Genomic DNA, 14,106 nt, shown 5'->3' with positions numbered 1-14,106 from the left:
GTTTTTCTCCCTCTGGCTGTAAGAATCAAGCTCTGAGGTCCTGCTCCTCTGTGTCTTTGTCCTGACCTAGAACAGGTGCCAATCCCTGGTGTGTGGACACAATTCATTGGTTCTGTCACCTGTGGAAGCACAGGGCCTTTTCTCAGGAGGTTTGGCCTCCAGTGAGAGGGAGGCACCTACGAAAGGGAGCAGAAGCTTGATCTCCCCAAAGGAAGGTGCTTTCTACTAGTAGGTCCACAAGGAGAGCTCTTCACTTTGTCCAAATCTAGATTAATAGGTGCCTGCCATCTCTCTCTTTTTATAAATTCCTGGGAGACTCTTGCTATTGCTATGTATCTGTTTCCCTCCAGTTTAAGGCCTACCCTCCCCCTGGATTCATTGTGGCCCCTTCTCTGTAGCTAATGGAAGAGCCACTCAGCCTTCTCCACTCTGTTCCCTTGCCCACCTTCAACTCCACGTCATCTCCTAGGATTGGACTTGTTGATGGTCATGATTCATTGTTTGTGCCTACTCCCAATTATTCCTTCCTTCCACTTGAAGGAGCAAGTGGTGACCACTACTGTGTATTTCCATTAGTTACCAACAAAAAGTTCTTAAGCACATTTGCTACGCTGAAAATAGCCCACAGGACAATAGAAGCACCCAGAAGGCTTCCTGCAGCAGCCTCCACTCTTAACTAGTTTCTCAGTCCTAGTCTCCACAACAGCAGCTATCATCTGTCCTTGAGGAGACTTCTTCTGGTTTAGATGTTTCATGTTGGGGGGATCCCTGGGTGGCTCCACGGTTTGGCGCCTGCCTTTGGCTCAGGGCGTGATCCTGGAGTCCCGGATCGAGTCCCACATCAGGCTCCCTGCATGGAGCCTGCTTCTCCCTCTGCCTGTGTCTCTGCCTCTCTCTCTCTCTCTTTCATGAATAAATAAATAAAATCTTAAAAAAGATGTTTCATGTTGATCTCTGCATTTTGAGGGTCTCAGGTGTATCCATCTCCTCAGCTAGTTAGTTTTCTTTTATTTTTTTCTAAAGGTTTTATTTATTTATTCATGAGAGACGTGAGAGAGAGAGAGAGAGAGAGAATGGCAGAGACACAGGCAGAGGGAGAAGCAGGCAAGCCCTATGTGGGATTTGATCCCAGATCTCCAGGATGACGCCCTGGGCTGAAGGTGGCGCTAAACTGCTGAGCCACCTGGGCTGCCCCAGGTATTTTTCAGTTACATTTTCTTTATTTTTTTTTCTGAAGATTTTATTTATTTATTTATTTGAGAGAAAGAAAGAGCCAGGCAGAGTACGAGTGGAGAGGAGGAGCAGACGGAGAGGGAAAAACAGCCGCTGTGCAGGGAGACTAATGCGGGGCTCGATCCCAGGACCTGTGGATCATGACTTGAGCCGAAGGCAGATGCTCAACCAACTCAGCCACCCAGGTGCCCCCACCAGTTACATTCTCTTTCATGCTTTCTTCCATGAGTGCTCACTATTGGCCCTTTCTCCACGCCTTTGTCATTCTCACTTCCTGCCTCCATTTTCCTAGCATCTCCTAACTCAATGAAATTGTAAGACCAAGATATCATCTTTTATTTAACATTAATACCTGACATCCTATTAAAAATATTCCCTCGGATCCCTGGGTGGCTCAGTGGTTTAGCACCTGCCTTCAGCCCAGGGCGTCATCCTGGAGTCCCAGGATCGAGCCCCACGTCAGGCTCCCTGCATGGAGCCTGCTTCTCCCTCTGCCTGTGTCTCTGCCTCTCTCTCTCTCTCTCTGATGAATAAATAAAATCTTTAATAAATGAATAAATAAATAAAAAATATTCCCTTAAGGGTCACCTGGTGACCTAATGGGTTAAGCATCCAACTCTGGATTTCTGTTCAGGTCATGATCTCCATGTTTCAGGATTGAGCCCCACGTTGGGCTCTGTGCTGAGGTACGGAGATTGCTTAAGATTCTCTCTCTCCCTCTCCCTCCCTCTGCCCTTTTCTCTGCACTCTCTCACTCTCAAATAGATAAATAAATCTTAAGAAAAAAAATACTCCCTTAAAAATGAGCCTCTATCCACTAGTATATTTATCAATTGCATTATAGGCTAAATTTAGGGATCCCACCTAGCAACCAGTTTTAAAAACAGCTCTACTGAGGTTTAATTGACAAAAACTGTATATATTTAGGGTATGCAACTTGATCTTTTGATATATTTATACATTGCAAAATGATCACAGCAATGAAGCTAATTAACGTATCTGTAACCTCATATAGATATCTTCTGGGGGCAGTTGTGTCAGAACATTTAAGATCTACCCTCTTAGTGAATTTCAAGTATATAATAGGTATTGTTAACTGTGGTCAACATGCTGTACATTAGCTCCCCAGAACTTAGTCATCTTGCATAACTGAAACTTTGTACCCGTTGGCCAAAATTACTTCATTTCCCCCTTGCCCCACACCCTGGCTATCAACATTTTACTCTATGCTCCTATGAGTGTATTTTAGATTCCACCTCTAAATGACATTTTGCAATATTTGTCTTTCTGTTTCTGGTTTATTTCATGTAACATAATGTCCTTCGGTTTTGTCCATGTTGTGTCAAATGCTAGGATTTTTTTTTAAGGCTGAATAATATTTCATTGTATGTATATACCACATCTTCTTTATTCATTCATCTTTCCATTGACATTTAGGTCATTTCTATAGCTTGACTATTGTGAATAATACTGCAATGACTATAGGAGTGCAGATATCTTTTCTCTGAGATACTGATTCCAATTCTTTTGCATAAATACTTAGAAGTGGAATTACCAGATTAGGTGGAGGTTTTATTTTTAATTTATTGAGGAACTGCCATATTGTTTTCCATAATGGCTCTACCATTTTACATTCTGACTAACATTTCCTTTTCCATGTCATCATCGATCCTTGTTATCTTTTGTCTTTTTGATAGTAGCCATCAAACAGGTGTGAGGTGATATATCATTGTGGTTTGGATTTATAATTCCCTAATGATTGGTGATGTTTGAGCACCTTTTCATATACCTGTTGGCTATTTGTATGTCTTCTTTTGAGAAATGTCTGTTCAGGCCCTTTGCTCTTTTAAAAATCAGATTATTTGGTTTCTTTTTGCGATTATGTATGTTCCTTATGTATTTTGGATATTAGCCCCTCATCAGATATGTTGTTTGCAAATATTTTCCTACAACTATTTGGTGAGGAGACTTTCTTTCCCCATTGTGTAACCTTAGCACTTATCAAAGATCATTTGACTGTATATGTGTGGATTTATATTATTTTTGTCTCATTTGTCTATATGTCTGTATGTTGTAGGTTGTCTTTTCACTTCGTTAAGTTTCTTCAGCTGTGCAGAAGCTTGTTAGCATCATGTAGTCCATTTGTCTATTTTTGCTGTTTTTTTTAAGATTTTATTTATTTATTTAGAGGGAGGGAGAGAGAGAGAGCAGGGGGAGGGGCAGATGGAGAGGTAAAGGGAGAAGCCAACTCCCTGCTGAGCAGGGAGCCTGACTCCTGGCTCAGGCTCAATCCCAAAATCCTGAGATCATGACCTGAGCTGAAGGCAGATGCTCAACTGATTGAGCCTCCCAGGTGTCCACCCAGAATGATTTTTAAAACTGAAATTAGCCACAAGAAAATGAAGGACCTTGATCATAGGGTTCCTGCTCGCAATTCTTATTGCTAAATTGACATGTACAGGAAAGGAGAAATTTGAACAAACATCTATTTCCCCAGACTCCTTTCTTCTGTCTTCCTTTGTTAACTTGCCATGCTTCGTCTTCATTCAGATGAATTACAAGGCATATTCTCTATCAAAGTAATATGACATTTTAATGAAAAAGCTTTGCAAGGGCAAAACTCTCTTACACTGATATTTATCTTTAAAAGACAAAACTTGACTAGGTTTAACACTCCAAAAATTGTTTCTCATCTCTGTGTTATGGCATCCCAATTTGGGACATACCTAAGATGGCTTGTGTGTTGCTAGTTGCTGCCTATAAGGTGACTTAAAATAACTTATATCTTATTGATATTTTTTTTAAACTTTTATTTGGAGGTACTGTGCCCAATTAAATATATAATTCACTGCTTTCATAGCAGTTTGGTTGACACTGAATAATAATGCCCACATTCTTGAGGCAGTAAGAAACTACGTAGGCTGAAGGAAAAAAAAAAAGCAAGCATGAAATAAAGGAGAGCAGAGAACTCAGTAGATTTCATGGGGGCTCATTAAGGAATTAGGTAGAAAAAATGGGAGAAGATAAGTGTTAGGACTGAGGAAAAGAAGGCAAAAAAAAAAAAAAAAAAAAAAAAAGCAAGGGATGGATGTCTTAGCTTGTGATCATAAACAGAAAGGCCACAGGGTGGCAGCACAGTCTTGACAGCGGAAAACTTTCTGTTGGACCGCCATTCCTTTGCTAAAACCACACACTTAACACAGAATTCCTCCAGGTTGGTTTCTCTCATTGTCCTAGGTAAATACCAACACATGTTTAGAATCAAAGGTAACTCCTAAAACTTAAGCTGAGGCAAAGTGCAGGGTGAAGGCACCATCTTTACCCCCAGAATCTGAACATACACTCTAAAAAAAGGTTCCAAACTGGGGAAGGACCAGTTAAGCTTGTGAACTGCCAACTTAAGGTTATGAAATCATCTTGTAAAATTCAACGAAAGTGATTTTATAGGAAAATGAACAAGAAAGATGTAGAAATCATAAGCTCATTTAAAAAATAATTTACTAAACAGATCAAAATATATAAAAATTTTAAATTACATTTCAATAAATGTAAATGGAACACTCGTCTATTTTTGCTTTTGTTGCTTGTGTTTTTGACGTCATATCCAAGAAGTTGCTGAGACCAGTGGTACAAAGGTTTTCCCGTATGTTTTCTTCTAGGAGTTTTATGGTTTCAGGTCTTATGTTTAAATCTTTAATCCATTTTGGTTTTTTTTTTTTGTGTGTGTGTGCATGGTGTAGGATAAGGGTCCAATTTCATTCTGTTGCATATGGATTTCTAGTTTTCCTACAACTATTTGCTGAAGAGACTATCCTTTCCCCATTGTGTAACCTTAGCACTTATCAAAGATCATTTGACTGTATGTGTGTGGGTTTATATTATTTTTGTCTCATTTGTCTATATGTCTGTCTTTATGTAAATATAAAGAGAACAAACATAATATAGAATAAAAGAAAGAAGAATTAACAAAACTATCCATGTTGTTTATTGAAAGTATATGCATAGATGACTGGTTATACAGAATCACCGTTGCTGTTATTATATTCTACAATCATATTAAACAAAAAGTTTTTGAAGGATATATCTATATTCAAGATCCTATAAATGCACAGTTTGTGAACATCATGTATATCGACTTATAAAATTTTTATTGTGATCAACCAACTTGCTTCTTACTTGCTACTTGATCAGATCTAGGTCCAATTGAAAATAACACTATTTGCAGAATATAATATATATCCAGACTGATTCTGTGTTTATTTTGATAGCATTAGAATAGGGAAAGCCAGTTGTAAGAGATATGCCGATAGGAATAGAGAAAGAGATTTTAAAGTAATTTCACAAGCTCAAGGTATTAATTTTTAACAGTTTTAAAAAATAAAACAAGTGAGACTGTATTTTCCAAGTTCATCACTAGCCACTTCCAAAAATTTATCCTGTAAAGTTATATTAAAGTTTTCTTTCAATGAAAGGACTAGTTTATGGTTCCATGAATTTCCAATGCATAGATTCTCTATTGAAATGATTATCTATTGCATTGATAATAGTTGTTAAAATTATGAAACATGACTTACAATCTCTGGAAACTCTGTTCTTCTACACTTTTAATACTTATTTTGACTTTTCAGTCATCTGCTTTTGAAAAACATGTTGAATTTATTCCATGTTTGGAGACACTAAGATTATTAACATATCAACGAGTTCAGACGAATAGGCAAATCTGACTATTTAATGTACTTTATCTTCAAAAAGTTGGGCCCAAACTGGGTCTTATCCAGCAGTAATTCTGAGGGTTTATTCGATAGTTCAAACATTCTCTACAGAACTTTTTCCCTTGATAACCATCGGACCTAGCATGTAAAGCAGTTGTTTCTAATAAACATCCATATTATCACATAAATGGAATAATTTCAGATGTAATGCATTAGCCTTTATGTAATTCATAGTTTTTACTGTGTCATTAAGCACACTGATTAGTTCGGTTGACTTTTTTCCCTAGTAAGGTTTTCCTGATAAAGGTTTTCCTGATAGTGTGTTGTTTTGCATTCTGGCTCAAGCTCCTTTTTTTTTTTTTTTTTTTTAAAGATTGTATTTATATATTCACAAGAGGCACAGAGAGACAGAGACACAGGCAGAAGGAGAAGCCAGCTCCATGCAGGGAGCCTGATGTGGGACCCAATCCCAGGTCTCCAGGATCACACCCCTGGGCTGAAGGTGGCGCTAAACCGCTGGGCTACCTGGGCTGCCCTGGCTCAAGCTCTTTAACCTGAGCAATTATCCTAGAAATTTCTCCCATGCAGGATTTAAACCCTAAATCACTTTTCTGATATAAATCATACAGTCATATCAAATTTCTATAAAAGTTTCTAAATACTTACTCTTGATTTCTGTATTTATCTTGTTTACATTGGTAACAGTTTATGAATGGGCCCTGGCTCACAGACACAGCTTTGAGTGCCATTGCTTTCATGTACTTCTTCCATTTCACTTAAGTCACTATTAGGTAGTGATTCTGCTTAACTAAGTTCACTAAATTTAATTTAAGTTGATTCTTCTGGCTATCTTAGAAATGATAAATAATTTAGATGAAAATATCATTCCTTGAACAAAGATGAACATTTACTGAATACCTACTTTGTGCCCCCACACCTGGGTAGCTCAGTGTGTGAGCATCTGTCTGGCTTTGGCTCAGGTCGTGATCCCGGGGTCCTAGGATCGAGTTCCGTATCAGGCTCCCCACAGAGAGCCTGCTTCTTCCTCTGCATGTGTCTCTCCCTCTCTCTCTGTGTCTCTCATGAATAAATAAATAAAATCTTAAAAAAAAAATACCTACTTTGTGCCAAAAATTTTACATGCCTTGCATCCCTGAGAGGTGCGTATTATTACAATGTCCATTTTACAGATAACAAAAGTGAGGTTCAAAGTGTCTAATGTTAAGATAACATAGCTAGTAATTGGTAGAGCTGGGATTTGAACCCAGGGTGCTCAAAAACTCTTTTCTTTCTTTTTTTTTTTCACACACATTGCATTTTATTGTTTTCTAAAAGAGGTCTTTGCTCCTTTAGAAAAATGAAATGAGGGGAGACAGCCCATTGTGGGGGGCGGTGGATTGGGAGAAGTCCTTGCCAGAAAGTCCTGGATGTCGCCTCTGCCTTTCAGGAGGGAAGTCTGACCTTCACCCTGGGGGTGGGGGGGGTGGGGGCTGAAGGGGGTGTCTTCCGGGCTTGGTTAGGTGACAACACCCATCAGAGTGCTGCTCAAGCTCCGCAGCGGACACAGCTCTTAGGGTGTTGAGTATTTGGGGGAGATGGAGGGAGCACTGGAATAATACATCCTCTTACCATCTACACCTGGGACTAATATGCTGGAAACATCAAAAGCTCTTTTCCTAATACCATAACCCTTCCATCACATCTTACATTTTGAACACAAAGAAAATAATTTCAAATTTATGACCTACTCTTAAGATAAATGGGAAAAATTACTTTTCCAAAGTGAGACAATGATGAAGCCATGTAAGAGAAGCAAACGTAGGAAAAGTGTGTCATAGTGAGATAGTGAGAGTGGGAAAACAGCTGCAAGTGTTTCTGTCAGGAGGAAAGAAATTTTTTTAAAAACCAACTTCATTGAGGTATTTATATAATAAAAGGCACCCATTCTATGTGAGCAATTCTATGAGTTTTGACATCCAGATATATTCATGTTACCACCATTACAATAAAAATATAAAACATTTATATCAACCCCCAGTTTTCCCTGGGTCTCTTTCTTCCCTATAAGTCACCATTCTTCATGGCTCTAGGAAAGTATTATCTTTTTAGCTCTTACTATAGATTAGATATGTTTTCCCCCCAAGTTTCACATCCATGGAATCATAAAATATGAATTCTGGTATCTTTTACTTGTTCAGCATAATGTTTTTGAGATTCATCCATTTGATTGTGTATATCAGTAGCTTGTTACTTTTTAATATCGAGTGATATTCCATTGTATAGATTTGCTATAATTTATATATTCATCTGTTGATAGACATTTGTGTTGTTTCTAGTTTGAGGCTATTATGAGAAAGGTGCGCTGAACATTCATGTCCGAGCCTTTTTGTGTGGACATAGGTTTCTATTCCTCTTGGACAAATACTTAACAGTGGAATTGCTAGGTTGTATGGTAAATGCATCTCAACTTTCTGAGAACTGCCAAACTGTTTTCCAAAGTAGTTTATTATTTTACATTCCCACTAGCAATGTATGAGCATTCCAGTTACTGGACATCCTTGGCAACACTTGCTATTGTCAGTGAAAGGAAGTATTTGACAAGTCAATTCAGAAAGACTAGTCTCTCTTTCTCTCTCTTTTTTTTTTTTTAAAGATTTTATTTATTTATTCATGAGAGACACAGAGAGAGGCAGAGACACAGGCAGAGGGAGAAGCAGGCTCCATGCAGGGAGCCCGATGTGGGACTTGATCCTGGGTCTCCAGGATCAGGCCCTGGGCTGAAGGCGGCGCTAAACTGCTGAGCCACCCAGGCTGCCCAAGACTAGTTTCTTTTAAGCTTGTCATTTGACAGGAGGGGAGTAAACAATGAATGGGATTCTGTAGTAGTTCTGTTTCTTCATTTACATAACTAACCCCCGATAAATCTTCAAGAGCACCATCCTTATCAAATTTGATGTTTAGTTTCTCACTGCTTTCACCTCCCCTTCTACCAGCCTCTTCAAAATGAAGTCACAGAGCTGAGCTCGTTTAGGATGTGAGCACGTGGAAGCTGAGAGAAAATATCATGACCACGGACTCAGTATGGAGAGGATATGGAAAGCTCTGGAAGTCCTCCAGATACTTGCTGTCCAGAAGTCTGTTGTCGGTCTAATTGTTTCTTTGCTCTAATATTACCTTTTCTTTAGTGACTTTTAACACAGTTCCTTGCCTTTCATGTTTTATAGTTTTAATATGATGTGTTTAGGTGTGATTTAGTTTTATGTATCCTGCTTGAAATCCAAATTTGTGATTCTCATTTTTCATTAATTCTGGAAAATACTCAGCCATCATCTCTTGAAATATTTGTTTCCTCTATTCTCTTTTCTTTTGGAACATTTGTTAGGTATATATTGAACCTTCTTATATGACTCTTAGTTTCTTGCTGTAATTCCTATTATTCATCTGTCAGTGCCACATTCTAGATATTTTCTCCAGATCAATCATCCAGTTCTCCACTTTTCTCTACAGGTCTGTCAATTTGCTGTTTAAACCACTTACTGAATTCTGTTTTTTTTTTTTTTTTTAAAGCTACGGAATATATATATATATATATTTTGTTTCTGTATTTTTCTTCATTTTCTTATTTTTGATCTTTTTAACCTTTAATTATTTTAGATGTTCTTATTATATGCTCTGTAACAAATAATTCTATTATCTGTGTATCTAATATTCTTGGGAATTTACCTCTGCTTTTTGTTATTTCTGTCTATTCTTGCTTATGGTGAATTGTTCCTTTGGGTATTGTAAAATTTTGTTTTGAAGTCATGCTTGGTGGAGATCCTGTGTGGTCTGCACTGAAGATATGCTCTTCAGGAGTGGTTCTCAATCTTTGTTGCACATTTAGAATCACCTAGTGAGCCTTTAAAAATTAGAATGGCAGCTTGAACCCCAGACCTCAGATACTATGAGTATGAGTATGAGGACTTACACATTAGTGTTTTTAAACACTAATTTTTTAAGAAATTCGTTTTTTTAAAAAAAGTTAAAAAAAACAGTTTTTTACACATAAAAAAATGAAAAAACAAAACAAAATTCTCCACAATCATGGTTGAGAACTACTGCTCTAGAAGAATTTGCCTTTAATTTTTATAGGCACTGTAAGTGTGTTTCCAGACCTGGATCACTTTAATATCAATTTCTCATTTCTGGTTCCTGAACTGTATAGGTAATATGAATTTTTTTCACAGTAGGAAAACATTTAATTAATTTATTTTTAAAAATATTTTATTCATTTATTCACGAGACACACACAGAGAGAGGCAGAGACATAGAGAGAGAAGCAGGCTCCCTGCAGGGAGCCTGATGTGGGACTCAATCCCAGAACCCGGGATCATGTCCTGAGCCGAAGGCAGATAGATGCTCAACCGCTGAGCCACCCAGGCATCCCATTATTTTTGTTATTTGTTTTTGGATTCCCCCCAACTTTATTGAGGAATAACTGACAAATAATAATCGTATATATTTAAAGTATATGATTTTATATACATATGCATTGTGGAATGATTACCAAGATCAAGATAATTAACACATTCATCAACTAACATAGTTAACTCTAGAGTTTTATTTGTTCGTTTTTGTGGTGAGAATGCTTAAGGCCTACTTTTAGCAACCTTCAAGAATATAAGTATGCAAGTAACATATAACAATACTATATTATTAACTATAGTAACCATGTTGTACATTAGATCCTTAGAACTTATTCATCTTATAACTGAAAGTTTGTGCCCTTTGACCTACATCTTCCCATTTACTTCCGATCCCCCAACCCTTGATAACCACTATTTTATTCTGTTTCTATGAAATCAGGTTTTTCTTTCTTTTTTAAGATTCCGCATATAAGTAATACCATACACTGTTGGTCTTTGGCTCATTTCACTTTAGCATAATGTCCTCAAGATCCATCCATATTTAAAAAAAATAAGATCCATCCATATTGTTGCAAATGGCAGGATTTCCTTTATTTAATGGCTGAATAATATTCCATTGAATATATACTCCATGTTTTCTTTGTCCATTTATCTGTTGATTGACATTACATTGTTACCGTATCTTGGGTATTGTAAATAATGCTGCAATAAATGTGGGAGTGCAGATATCTCTTTAAGATACTAATTTCTTTCTTTCTTTCTTTCTTTCTTTCCTTTCTTTCTTTCTTTCTTTCTTTCTTTCTTTCTTTCTTTCTTTCTTCCTTCCTTCCTTCCTTCCTTCCTTCCTTTCTTCCTTTCTTCCTTTCTTCCTTTCCTTTTTTTGATATACATCCAGGAATGGGATCACTGGATCATGTGGTAGTTCTATTTTGAATTTCTTGAGGAACTACTATACTGTTTTCCATAATGGTTACACCAATTTGCATTCCCACCAATCCATTCCCATAATGGCTGTACCAATTGACATTTCCACCAACAGTGCATAAAGATTTCCTTTTCTTGACATCCTCATCAACATTTGTTGTCTTTTTGATAATAGCAATTTTAACAGGTGTGAAGTCATATCTTATTGTGGTTTTGATCTGGATTTTCCTGAAGCTTAGTGATATTAAACACCTTTCATGAACTTAGCCATTTGTTTGTCTTTGGAAAAATGTCTCTTCAGAACTTTTGTCCATTTTTAGGTTGTATTATATGCTTTTATGCTATAGAATTCTATGAGTACTTTATATACTTTGGATATTAACTCCTTGTCAGGTATATGATTTATGAATAATTTCTCCCATTCTGTATGTATCTTTTTAATTTACTGATTGTTGCTTTTGTTGTGCAGAGGCTTTTAGTTTGATGTAGTCCCATGTGTTTGTTTTAGCTTTTACTACCTGTGCTTCTGGTGTCTTATCCCAAAAATCATTGTTAAAACCAATGTCAAGGAGTTTTTTTTCTATGTTTTCTTTTAGGAGTTTTATGATTTCAGGTTTACATTTAAGTCTTGAATCCATTTCAAGTTAACTTTTATGAGTTGAATAAGATATGGGTCCAGTTTCATGTGGCTATCAAGTTTTCCCAACGAGGGGACGGTTGAAGAGATTGTCCTTCCCCATTGTGTGTTTAGGTGCCCTTGTCAAGGATTAGTTGACTGTATATGCATAGGCTTATTTCTAGGCTTTTTATTCTGTCCCATTGGTCTATATGCCAGTACCGTAACTCTTGACTATGATAGCTTTGTAATTTAGATTGAAATCAAGAGGTGTGATGCCTCCAGCTTTATTCTTCTTTCACAAGATTGCTTTGGTTATTCAGGGTCTTTGTGGTTTCATGTAAGTTTTAGAAATATTTTTTTCTATTTCTGTGAAAAATGTCTTTTGAATTTTGATAGGAATTGCATTGAATTGGTGGATCACTTTGGGTAGTATGGACATTTTAACAATATTAGTTTTTCCAATGCAAGAACATAGAGTATCTTTCTATTTATTTGTGTTTTCTTCTATTTCTTTAATCAATGTCTTATAGTTTACAGTGTACGTGTCCTTCACCTTTTTGGTTAAATTTATTCCTAAGTAGGGGCACCTGAGTGGCTCAGCTGGTTGAGCATCTGAATCTTAATTTCAGCTCAGGTCTTGATCTCAGGGTTGTGAGTGAGTTCAAGCCCCACATTGGACTCTGTAGTGAGCATAGAGCCTACTTAAAAAGCCTACTTAAAAATAAATTTATTCCTAAGTATTTTATTGTTTTTGATACTATCATAAATGGGGTTCTTTCTTAATTTTATTAAGATAGGTTGTTGTTAGTGTATAGAAATGAAAATGACTTTTGTATGTTGATTTGGTATCCTGCAACTTTACTAAATTGATTTATTCTAACAGCTTTTTTTTTTTTTTGTGGAGTCTTTTGGGTTTTCTACATAAATATTATGTCATCTGCATACAGATAATATTTGTTTCTACATAAATATTATGTCATCTGCAAACAGATAATTTTACTTCTTTATTTCTAATCTAAATGTTTTTTTTTCTTTTTCTTGATTAGTTGCTGTGGCTAGGACTTGTAGAACTATGTTGAATTGAAGTGGTGAGAGTGGACAGCCTTATCTTCCTTTCGATCTGAGAGGAAAGGCTTTTAACTTCACCACTGAATATGATGTTAGCTGTGGATTTGTCATCTGTAGACTTTATTTTGTTGAGATGCATTCCTTCTATACCTAATTTGTTGAGGACATATCATGAAAGGATGTTGAGTTTTATCAAATGCCTTTCTGCATCTGTTGAAATGATTATATAATTTTTATTCTTTATTCTGTTAATGTGGTGTATCACATTGATCTATGTATGTTGAACTGTTCTTGCATTCCCACTTGATCATGGTGTATTTTATTTTTTTTTAATTTTTTTTAAATTTATGATAGTCACACAGAGAGAGACAGGCAGAGACATGGCAGTGGGAGAAGCAGGCTCCATGCACCGGGAGCCCGACGTGGGATTCGATCCCGGGTCTCCAGGATCGCGCCCTGGGCCAAAGGCAGGCGCTAAACCACTGCGCCACCCAGGGATCCCCGATCATGGTGTTTTTTAATGTGCTCTTGAATTCAATTTGTTATGAATATTCACATCTATGTTCATCAGGAATATTGGGTTACAATTTTTCTTTTCTTGTAGTGTCCTTGTCTGGCTTTGGTATTAGGATAGCGCTGGCCTCATAAAATGGGCTTGAAAATATTTCTTCCTTCTGCCTCAGTTAGGTAGTATAAATTTGAACCTTGTGTTTGGGGATGCTTTTTTTCCCCACCAAGAGTCTATACTAAGATGGACAGTTTCCTTGTTATCTGTTTTTATTGAGAGAGTAGCTCTTTGAGGACTTATGGGGGCTGGGAGGGGTTCTGTTCCACTTTGTCCCATTAAGCAAACCCAAAGCTTTATCATCTATTTCTATATGGCTATAAAACCCCAAACTCCTTGCTTGCCAGTATCAACAAATAGTCTCTGGGCAACTCAGTGTAATGTATGTATATTTATGTTCTTCCCTTGCTTGGTTCTATAATTCCCCTTACTTCTTTGTGACTTATCCATGCATTTAGAATTTTTGTTATATTTTATCCAACAATTCTAGATTTTTCTGTGGTCTTAGATCACAATATTGCTGGAAATAGAAATTTTGCTATGACTGTAGTCTGTGCCTCATGGCCATGCCCTGTCCTT

At 37.0% G+C, this 14,106-nt stretch overlaps 1 protein-coding gene across 2 annotated transcripts in view; it reads left to right on the top strand.

Annotated features, from left to right (window-relative positions):
* Nucleotides 1-14,106, top strand: part of RGL1 (ral guanine nucleotide dissociation stimulator like 1) — a 248,494-nt gene that overhangs the window by 16,490 nt on the left and 217,898 nt on the right. The window lies entirely within an intron of this gene.

This window comes from Canis aureus, chromosome 6 (genome assembly GCF_053574225.1).
Source record: "Canis aureus isolate CA01 chromosome 6, VMU_Caureus_v.1.0, whole genome shotgun sequence".
Lineage (NCBI taxonomy): Eukaryota > Metazoa > Chordata > Mammalia > Carnivora > Canidae > Canis > Canis aureus.
Note: the sequence above shows the minus strand (reverse complement) of the source record. Positions and strands in the feature narration are given on the sequence as shown.